Here is an 11,211-nt window from a genome sequence, read left to right as displayed (position 1 = left end):
CTTAGGCAATGAGCTAATTCATAATATGCACAGTGGTCTGAGCTCCCTGCTCAACCTTGAGGGGGTTGGGAGTAGGTGTGTTTTGACTGTGCAGGTCTGCCTGCAGGTCTTCTGATAGCAGGCACAAGCACCAGTGCCAACAGAGAATCCAGTGGGTGTCCACCAGGTATCCACCGGTGTGTCTAGGCATGGAGTTGGGAAACCTTGGTTCTCAGTTCTCTGCACAGGGATGGGAGGCAGCATAAGCTCCTAATCTAGGAGAGTGGGTACTTCAGATGCCTGAGATCTGCTTGTGTGGGGGGCAGAGATGCCCCCCACCCTGCACTAAGATCTCTGCACAGGGGGTAGGATGACTTAGGCTGCTGGTCCAAGGAAGCAGGTTTTCTGAACCTGGAGATCTGCCTGGAGATCTGTGTGAGCATGCAGCAGGCAAGGTCCCCCTGCACCAAGATCTCTGAACAGGAATGGGGGGTTGGGTAAGGCTGCTGGTCCAGTGAGTGCATAATCTGAATGCCTGGAGATCTGACTGGGCTTAGAGCAGAGTCCCACTGCATCATGATTCGGGAAGGGTGGGATGGCTCAGGCTGTTGAACCAGGTCAGTGGGTGCCCTGACTGCCTAATCTGCCTCAGCATGAAGCCCCAGGATCTCTGCACAGAAAGGATGGGGTGGGTTAGGCTGCTGATCCAATGAGTGGGCAATCCAAATGCCTGGAGATGTGCCTAAGTGTGGAGTAGAGAAAGTCCTGCTGTGATCTATGTGCAGAAAAGATGGGGTGGCTCAGGCTCTTGAACCAGGCAAACAGGTGCCCCAAATGTCTGGAAATCTTGTATACTCTCTTATGAACATCCTCTTCCTTTCTTTACAAAGACTTTGACCATTCTCACAGCCAGCCATTTCTCTCTTGAATTTTTTTAACTTCAGCTGGCATTATACACAGTGTATCTTTTATGGTTACTTCATTACCTTCTGGTAGGTTTTGACTTCTTATGGAGCAGAGAGAGAACTACTGCACCACAGTCTATGTCTAGGGATGATGGCACAGCTTAGGCTGCTCAACCAGGTGAATGGGTTTTCCAAATGCCTGGAGGTCTGCCTGGGTGTAAAGCAGAGAGCTCTAATGCACATTGAGCTATAGAAGGGAAGGGTTGGGTGGCTCAGGCTGCTGAACAAGGCAAATGGGTGCTCTCAACACCTGAAGATCTGCCTGGGTAGGGAGCAGAAAGAGCCTCACTTCACCATGATCTGTGTCCAGGAAGGGTGGGATGGCTCAGGGTGCTGAACAACAAGGTGAATGACTGCTCCAAATGCCTGGATTTCTACCTGGGGGTTAAGTAGAGAGGGCCCCACTGCACCACAATCCTAGGGGAGCAGGATGAGGCACACAGCAATGGCACATACAGATAAGTTCCAGGTTGCCAAGCCTGGCTGCAAGTCTCACCACCCATGAGAAACTACAGCTGTAGCAGTTCTCCTCCTACCCTGGGCTTGCAATGGGTGAAAAGCACAATTCTAGCACCTACTGTTGAGGGACTTGCCATAATTCTGGTGGTGGAGGCTACTACCCTGCTCCAAACAGGGTATTCAGTCTCTGGCCAGAGACTAAAGTGCCTGCATAGCCATGCTGCTCTCCTATTTTGTGAACATCCTCTTCCTTTCTTTACAAAGACTCTGCCCATTCTCACGGCCAGACATTTCTCTCTTGAATTCAACTTCAGCTGGCATTATACACAGTGTATCTTTTATGGTCATTTAATTGCCTCCTGGTAGGTTTTATCTTCTTAACTAGAACATAAACACTTGAGAAGTGAAGTCATAACTTATTTCTTATATCTTCCAACAGTACATGTTAGCCTGAAAAATAACCTGCTAAACTGAGAGCAGCCAGTATTGCATGTGAGATTAAATAGCAGAATATATAGTAAAAACCAGGATATAAAGTTTTCAGAAATCTAGATAAAGGAGTCTTATTTTAAAGTTAATTCTCCAAATTACAATTTAGAAACACTGTCATTAGAAGAACCATCTGGCTAGAGGAAAGAACTATAATTCTCTTTATTTTTTATTTTTTATTTTTTTATTTTTTATTTTATTTTATTTTTTTTGAGACGGAGTTTCGCCCTTGTTACCCAGGCTGGAGTGCAATGGCGCGATCTCGGCTCACCGCAACCTCCGCCTCCTGGGCTCAGGCAATTCTCCTGCCTCAGCCTCCTGAGTAGCTGGGATTACAGGCACGTGCCACCATGCCCAGCTAATTTTTTGCACTTTTAGTAGCGACGGGGTTTCACCATGTTGACCAGGATGGTCTCGATCTCTTGACCTCGTGATCCACCCGCCTCGGCCTCCCAAAGTGCTGGGATTACAGGCTTGAGCCACTGCGCCCGGCCTATTTTTTATTTTTTAATTTAATTTAATTTTTTTTTTTTTTGAGATGGAGTTTCGCTTTCGTTACCCAGGCTGGAGTGCAATGGCGCCATCTCGGCTTACCGCAACCTCCGCCTCCTGGGTTCAGGCAATTCTCCTGCCTCAACCTCCTGAGTAGCTGGGATTACAGGCACGCGCCACCATGCCCAGCTAATTTTTTGTATTTTTAGTAGAGACGGGGTTTCACCATGTTGACCAGGATGGTCTCGATCTCTTAACCTTGTGATCCACCCGCCTTGGCCTCCCAAAGTGCTGGGATTACAGGCTTGAGCCACCGCGCCCGGCCTCTTTATTTTTTATTATTATTTACTATTATTATTATTTTTATTTTTATAAAGATGGGGTTTCACCATGATGGCCAGGCTGGTTTTGAACTCCTGACCTCAGGTGATCCACCCACCTTGGCCTCCCAAAGTGCTAGGACTACAGGCGTGAGCCACTGCGCCTGGCCCGAACTATAATTCTCACTATCACACAAAGGGCAAGCGAACTTTGGCTTCAGTCTGTATCTCCAGGGATAGATGTGCTCCTGATCCTGTTTAGGAAACGGGAGTGGCTTACCTGACTTTCCTTAGGTTTATTCTAGGGGACTCCTTACGGTTTAACTTCCTCATTGACATCACCAAGAAAATCTGTACGTTCTTGAATCTAGAAATTGAGGCAGGAGACAGGACTCAAATTCTGAGACTGTTATTAAGGGTGAGATTTATAAAGCAGGGCTGGTAGAATTCAGTCTACAGAGTGGGGAGTGAGGCTGGGGACTCCTGGCAGTGACAGCACTGTGTGCTCCATCCCGGGATTCAAAACACTTTGTTACTTGATTTGATGATAGGCCTTTGATGGGCGTTTTATTATGTAAAGGGAATGCCACAGTCCTGGATGGTCACGAGGAGGAAAGGGTTTGGGATCCCAGGAAGAGAGCTGACTCTAACACAGCCAGGATCTAACTTCAGGGGAAAAAAGCATCTACTAAACAACAGAACAACAGAATTTGATGATTTTCTTTATACGTCTGAATAGCTGATGTTCCTGCCATTTAACAAACTTTCATTTTCACACTCCTGCTTCATTAACAACCACCATGCCATCATTTTTTTTTTTTTTTTTTTGAGACGGAGTTTCGCTCTTGTTACCCAGGCTGGAGTGCAATGGCGCGATCTCGGCTCACCGCAACCTCCGCCTCCTGGGTTCAGGCAATTCTCCTGCCTCAGTCTCCTGAGTAGATGGGATTACAGGCACGCGCCACCATGCCCAGCTAATTTTTTGTAGTTTTAGTAGAGACGGAGTTTCACCATGTTGACCAGGATGGTCTCGATCTCTTGACCTTGTGATCCACCCGTCTCGGCCTCCCAAAGTGCTGGGATTACAGGCTTGAGCCACCGCACCCGGCCCCGAGACTAGGTTCATACAAAACGTTAGCTTTCCTCCTCTGATTCCTCCAAATGTGCTATTAAGCTAAATCCTACAAATTTGGCAGCATTGTAAAAGAAAAACAAAAACAAAAACAAAAACAAAAAACCAACAACAACAAAAAAAGAGGGCCTAGTCAGTGGACTCTAGAAGTCATGTAATATTTTATTTTAAATGTCCTTCTCGTCTGTTTTTCTGTTATTTCCCTTTGTTGTTCCTTAGCCTTCAGGAGCAGCTGTGTTTAGAAGAATTAGAATAGGTGCGTGTATCCATGTTTTTTAGACAATTAACATGGGAAGAGCCAAAGATGTTTGGAGAAGCAGTTTCCCGTATTAAGAAGGGGAGAGCCAAGAATAATGGTAACTGTGTGTAGGAATTGCTTGTTTGTACCAAGGACTGTGCAGTGTACTTTTCATTTCTTTGATCTCTAAAGAAGTGGGTATTGCTATTATCACTCTTTCATAGACAAAAAATTGATACTATATAGGTTAAAAAATTTTCCCAAGGTCACATTGCTGTTAAGTGGTAGAATCTGGAGTCAAATCCAGAAAGTCTCATACCAGAGCCCAAGCGCTTAGCCCTTATGCTATTTTGCCATGAATTCCATTCAACAGGCAATAAATAGGGAAGGTGTGAGGAAATTTTTTCCCAAGAAGTCTCCAAAATACTTTTGGGAGACAGTGAACATCCTTCTTTCATGAGCGATGGAAACCTGGCTACCGGAGAGGAGTGCTAACCTCTTAGAGGTCAGGGCACTTGGATGCAGAACATCTTCAGCTTGCCACAGAGCCTATGATCGTCTTTCATTCAACATATATTTGTGAGGAGATGTTGAGGACAAAAGGAGTGTCTGTTCTCAGAAGTTTCTGTCTAGTGCTAACAGAACAAATAGACTTAATTGATGTAAAATATGTATTTAACAACTAAATCCATAATTTTATGGCTCATGTATTCATAGCAGACATTTATCAGATTATGAGTATTATATCTTCTGGAGCAACACAACCAACCTGGCAGAAACTAAAACTAAAAATGAACTCTCCATTGCATCCCGAGCCCAGACACAGGTAGGGTGATGTAGATTTGGTGAGGTATTTTCATTATATTTCTCTCTGCTCAATTTCAGTTCCATAGTGTTTCATAGCTTGGAATCCTATTGTGAAGTTGACTCAGGATTTTTGAGGATCTCAAGATCCCCACGGTCATAGAGGAACATGAAATTGATCAATATTTGTGGGACTTTCTGAATAATTTAGGTTAGCTGGGATCTATCTTATTAGAGCATTTATTATTGAGCTCTTTCTTTCTGTCATGCACTGTGAACACAGGGCAAACTGCTTTCAGGCTTAAGGATCCCAAATGCATAGCTGAGGTAGCACTGAAAGACTTAAGGTCAGTCCACATTTTGGCACAAGGAGTGGAAAGGGCTCCAGTATGCAACAACTGTAGCCATCCTGGTAGTGCTTGTTGCTAATGTGATTCAAGAGAGATCTTCTGGCATCCCTTGAACTTTTTTTTTAAAAGTAATTTCTCTAATATGTCCCTAAAAATAAGTATAATTTCCATTGTACCCAGTGCTAAAATAAGTGTTTTACACCAAAATCTACAATGTGACTAGCAGATGAACTTGTTTGGAATAAGATAAACACATTGGTAGTTTCCATAAATTCCAGACTCTCTTTTACCCAAAATAAAACTTTTTAAAAGGCTCTTTAAATTTACCTCCTTAATATTCGTTTCTTCTTGAATGCCTTCTTCCAATATTCCAGTTGAATCTGATTTGAGAAAGACAGTGTTAATTCAACCACTGAAGCAAGTAACTTTCTATTAGTTCAACTATCAGATTAGATCAGATTCAAATCACTCACACTCAGGATCTGTGATCTGAAATTGGTGGTAATCTCATTTGTTTAAAAAAAATCACTTTTAAAAAAGTGATTGTAAGTCTTCTATTGTGAACATTATATAATAAATGCGCAAAAAGTTTGGAAAGTAGAGAGACAAAATCATTTATCATTCCAATATTCCAAAATACTTTTATTTTTATTTTTTATTTTTTATTTTTATTATTATTTTTTTTTGAGATGGAGTTTCGCTCTTGTTACCCAGGCTGGAGTGCAATGGCGCAATCTCGGCTCACCGCAACCTCCGCCTCCTGGGCTCAGGCAATTCTCCTGCCTCAGCCTCCCGAGTAGCTGGGATTACAGGCACGTGCCACCATGCCCAGCTAATTTTTTGTATCTTTAGTAGAGACGGGGTTTCACCGTGTTGACCAGGATGGTCTCGATCTCTCAACCTCGTGATCCACCCGCCTAAGCCTCCCAAAGTGCTGGGATTACAGGCTTGAGCCACCGCGCCCGGCTACTTTTATATTAATATATATTGAGGGCCAAGCACATTGCTAGCAATGAGGATACATAAGAAAGCAAAAGAGTTAAGATCCGTGTCTTCTTGGAGTTTTAGTTAGTAAAATAGACAGACTAGCAAACATAGAAACGTGACATGGTAAAAACAGGACTGTGTGTATATTGGGCTATGGGAGCACACAGGAGAGTCACATAGTACAGTTTTGTCAATTTGGGATGTATCAATGATGGCTGCTTGGAGAAAAAGCTGAGATTTAAAGGATATGGAGTTAGCTCCATGAAATGAGGAGATGTGGGGATGAGGATGTTTAGAGAATTCCAGCAAAAAACGAACAATATGGGGAAAGGCTCAGGAATGGGAGGCACCAGGTGAACCATTTGTAGTTCAGTATGGCTAGGTTTTAAAGAATGAGGAGAGGAGGTAGCAGGTGAAAGAGCAGATGGTAGAGGGCCCAAAACTATGCCCTTTATATGCTGAATCATTTTAAATGCAGAGAATCAAAGTATTTTATTTTTTTGACAATTTCAACATTTTATTGATATATATTAGTCATACATGTTTTGGGGTTACCTATAATATTTTGATGCCTGTATACTGTGTAATGATCAAATCAGAATAATCGGGATACCCGTCACCTCAAGCATTTATCTTTTCTTTGTTTTGGGAACATTACGATTCTTCTCTTCTGGCTATTTGGAAATATACAATGTATTATTTTTTAACTATAATTACTGTACTATTGAATACTAGAACTTATCCCTTCTAACTGTATTTTTGTAACCAACTTCTCTTCATCATCTCCTTCCTCCTTCCTTCCCAGTCTTTGATAACTATCATGCTACTCTATACTTCCAAGAGATCCACTTTTTTAGTGCCCACATGTGAGTGAGAACATGTCACATTTTTCTTCTGTGCCTGGCTTATTTAACTTAATGACCTCCAGTTTCAAACATACTGCTGCAAATGAGATAATTGTATTTTTTAATGGCTAAATAGTATTCCATTGTGTATGTACACACACATACACACACACTGCATTTTCTTCATCCATTTGTTGATGAACACTTATGGTAATTCTGTATCTTGGGTGTTGTGAACAGTGCTGCAATAAACATGGGAGTTAAGACATCTCCCCAACATATTGATTTTATTTCTTTTAAATATATACCCATCAGTGGAATTGTTAGATCATATGATGATTCTAATTTTAGTTTCTTTTTTAAAGAAACTCTGTACAGTTTTCCACAATGGCTGCACTGCTTTACATTTCCACTAACAGTGTACAAGTGTTCACCTTTTTTGGTATATTTCCCAGTATTTCAAATTTTTCATCTTTTTGACAGTAGTCATTCTAAGATGAAATGATATCTTTTTGTGGTTTTGATTTGCAGTTCTCTATTTTTAGTGATGTTGAGCATTTTTTCATATATCTATTGGTCATTTGCATATCTTCTTTTGATAAATGTCTCTTCAGATCTTTTGCCCATATAAAAATCAAAGTGCTTATGTTTTAGTTATTGAGTTATGTTCCTTACATATTCTGGTTATTAATCCCTTGTCAGATTACTAGTTTGCAAATATTTTCTCTTACACTGTAGGCTGTCTCTTCAATTTGTAGGCTGTTTCCTTTGCTGTGCAGACACTTTTTAGCTTCATGTAATCCCATTTGTTTATTTTAGCTTTGGTTGCCTATTCTTTTGTGGCCTTATGCAAACAAATCTTTCTCCAGACCAATGTCCTATAGCATTTTCCCATGTTTTTTGTAGTTTTTTGTAGTTTTAAAGTTTTAGGTCTTAAATTTAAAGCTCTAATCCATTTTGAGGTTTTTTTTTCTACATAGTAATCTATGGGAACCTTGTTTCATTCTTCTGCATATGTCCAGTTTTTCTAGCACCAATGATTAAAGAGACTGTCATTTCCCAATATATGTTCTTGGTGCCTTTGTTGAAAATAAGCTGCCTATCAGTGCATGGATTTATTTCTGAGTTCTTTATTCTGCTCCATTGATCTATGTGTCTGATTTTATGCCAGTACCATGCTATTTTGGTAATTGTAGCTTTGTAGTATAATTTGAAATCAGGTAATGTGATGCCTCTGGTTTTGTTCTCTTTGCTCAGGACTGCTGTGGCTATTCAAGGTCTTTTGTGGTTCCCTATGGATTTTAGAAGTTTTTTTTTCTATGTCTGTGGAGAATGCCATTGGTATTTTGATAGAGCTTGCACTAAATTTATAGATTGCTTTGGGTAGTATAGACCAATTTAACAACATTAATTATTCCAATCTATGAACTTGGAATATTTTTTAATTTTTTGTGTGCCTCCTTTGATTCCTTTCAACAGTGTTTTATAGTTTTTCTTGTAGAGATCTTTCACTTCTTAAATTTATTCTTAAGTGTGTGTGTGTGTGCGTGTGTGTGTGTGTGTAGTAAATGAGATTGCTTTCTTCATTCCTTTTTAGAACTCATCGCTGTTAGCCTATATAAATGCTACTAATTGTTTGTATGTTGATTTTGCATCCTGCAACTTTACTGAATTTATCAGTTTTAAAAGTTTTTGGTGTGGAGTCCTTAGGTTTTTCTAAGTAGGAAATGACATGTGATCATATTGTCTACAAACAAGTATACTCTGACTTCTTCCTTTCCAACTTGGATGTCTTTATTTTTTCTCTTGCCTAATTTCTCTGACCTGGACCACCAGTACTATGTTGAATAGTGGTAAAAGTGGACATCCTTGTTTTGTTCCAGATCTTAGTGGAAAAGCTTTCAATTCTTCCCTGTTTAGTATGTTATTAACTGAGGGTTTTGTCATATATGTCACATTTATTGTGTTGAGATATCTTTATTCAATTTGTAGATGATTTTTATTATGAAGAGATGTTGAATTTTATTGAATACTTTTTCTGCATTTACTGAAATGATCATAGGGTTTTTGTACTTGATTCTGTTGATATAATACATCACATTTTTACATATATATATTTGCATATGTTGAACCATCTTTGCATCCCTGAGATGAATCCTACTTGATCATGATGAATGATCTTTTTAATGTGTTGTTGAATTTGGTTTACTAGTATTTTGCTGAGGATTGTTGCATCTATGTTGACCAAGGATATTGGCCTGTGGTTTTTATTTTTACTCTCTCCTTGTCTGGTTTTGGTATCAGGATAATGCCGGCCTAGTAAAATAAGTTTAAACATATTTCTTTCTCTAATTTTTTGATACAGTTTAAATAAAATTGGATATTGGGTATTAAACATTCATTAGAATTCAGTAGTAAACCCATTAGATCCTGGGGTTTCTTTTGATGGGAGACTTTTTATTATGGCTTTGATCTTGTTATATGTTATTGGTCTGTACAGGTGTTCTATTTCTTCATCTTTCAATTTTGATAGGTTGTATGTGTCCAGAAATTTTTCCATTTCTCCTAGGTTTTCCAATTTGTTGGCACATAATTTTTCATAGTAGTCTATGATTGATGAGGCTTCATATTTCTGTGGTATCAGTTGCAATCTTTACTTTTCAATTTCTCGTTTTATTTATCTGGACTTAACCTGTTTTTCTTAGTCTAGATAAAGGTTTGTTAATTATCTTTTTTAAAAAACAAACGTTTGGCCAAAATTTAAAATCCTTTTTATTTCTAATTTTATTTATGCTGATTTATTAATTCTTTCCTTCTACGAGTTTTGGGTTCAGTTTGTTCTTGCTTTCAAGTTCCTTGAGGTGTGTCATTAGATTTTTTTTTTAAGTGTTTTTATTTTGGGGATATGGGTATTTATTACTATAGACATCCTACTTAGTACTGCTTTTACTATATCACATAAGTTCTGGAATTTTGTGTTTACATTTTCATTTATTTCAATAAATTTAAAAAAAATTTCAATTTTATTTCCAAATCAACCCATTGGTCATACAGGTGCATGTTTTTAAAATTTCACGTGGTTATACAGTTTCCATAGTTCCTCCTCCTATTGAGTTCTAGTTTTATTCCATTGTGGTAAGAAAAGATTTTAATATAGTTTTACTTTTTTCAAATTGTTGAGGCTTGTTTTGTGGCTTAACATATGGCTTATCCTAGAGAATGTCCCATGTGCTGATAAGAAAAATGTATATTCTTCAGCAGTTGAATGAAATACTCTGTAAATGTCTGTTAGGCTCATTTGGTGTGGAATCTAGTTTAACTCCATTTTTTTTTTTTGTTAATTTTCTGTCTTGATAATCTGCCCATTTCTGTAAGTGGGGTATTGAAGTCCCCTACTAGTATTGTATTGCAATCCATCTCTCCCTTTTATTAATATTTGCTTTGCATATCTGGGGACTCTGATGTTTAGCACATATGTATATTGATAATTGTTATATCCTCTTGTTTAATTGACCTTTTAAATTATATAATCTTTTTTGCTCTTTTTTTTTTTTTTTTGAGATGGAGTTTCGCTCTTGTTACCCAGGCTGGAGTGCAATGGCGCGATCTCGGCTCACCACAACCTCCGCCTCCTGGGTTCAGGCAATTCTCCTGCCTCAGCCTCCTGAGTAGCTGGGATTATAGGCACACGCCACCATGCCCAGCTAATTTTTTGTATTTTTAGTAGAGACGGGGTTTCACCATGTTGACCAGGTTGGTCTCGATCTCTCGACCTAGTGATCCACCCACCTCGGCCTCCCAAAGTGCTGGGATTACAGGCTTGAGCCACCGCGCCCGGCCTTTTTTGCTCTTTTTTTAAAGGTTTTGATTTAAGGTCCGTTTTATATAAGTATAGCTATTCTTCTTCTTTGGTTTCCATTTGCATAGGATATTTTATTCTATCCCCTTATTTTCAGTGTACATGTATCTTCATAGGCAAAGAGTTCTTCTCATAGGCAGCATATAGTTGGGTTTTGTTTTTTTAATTTATTAAGCCATGCTTTGTCTTTTAATTGGAGAATGTAGTTTATTTGCATTCATTGTTACTACTAATAGGTAAGGACTTAACTACTGCCATTGTCTTACTTGTTTTCTAGTTGTTTAGTTGTTTT

This window comes from Saimiri boliviensis, chromosome 8, assembly GCF_048565385.1.
Source record: "Saimiri boliviensis isolate mSaiBol1 chromosome 8, mSaiBol1.pri, whole genome shotgun sequence".
Classification (NCBI taxonomy): Eukaryota; Metazoa; Chordata; class Mammalia; order Primates; family Cebidae; genus Saimiri; species Saimiri boliviensis.
Note: the sequence above shows the minus strand (reverse complement) of the source record.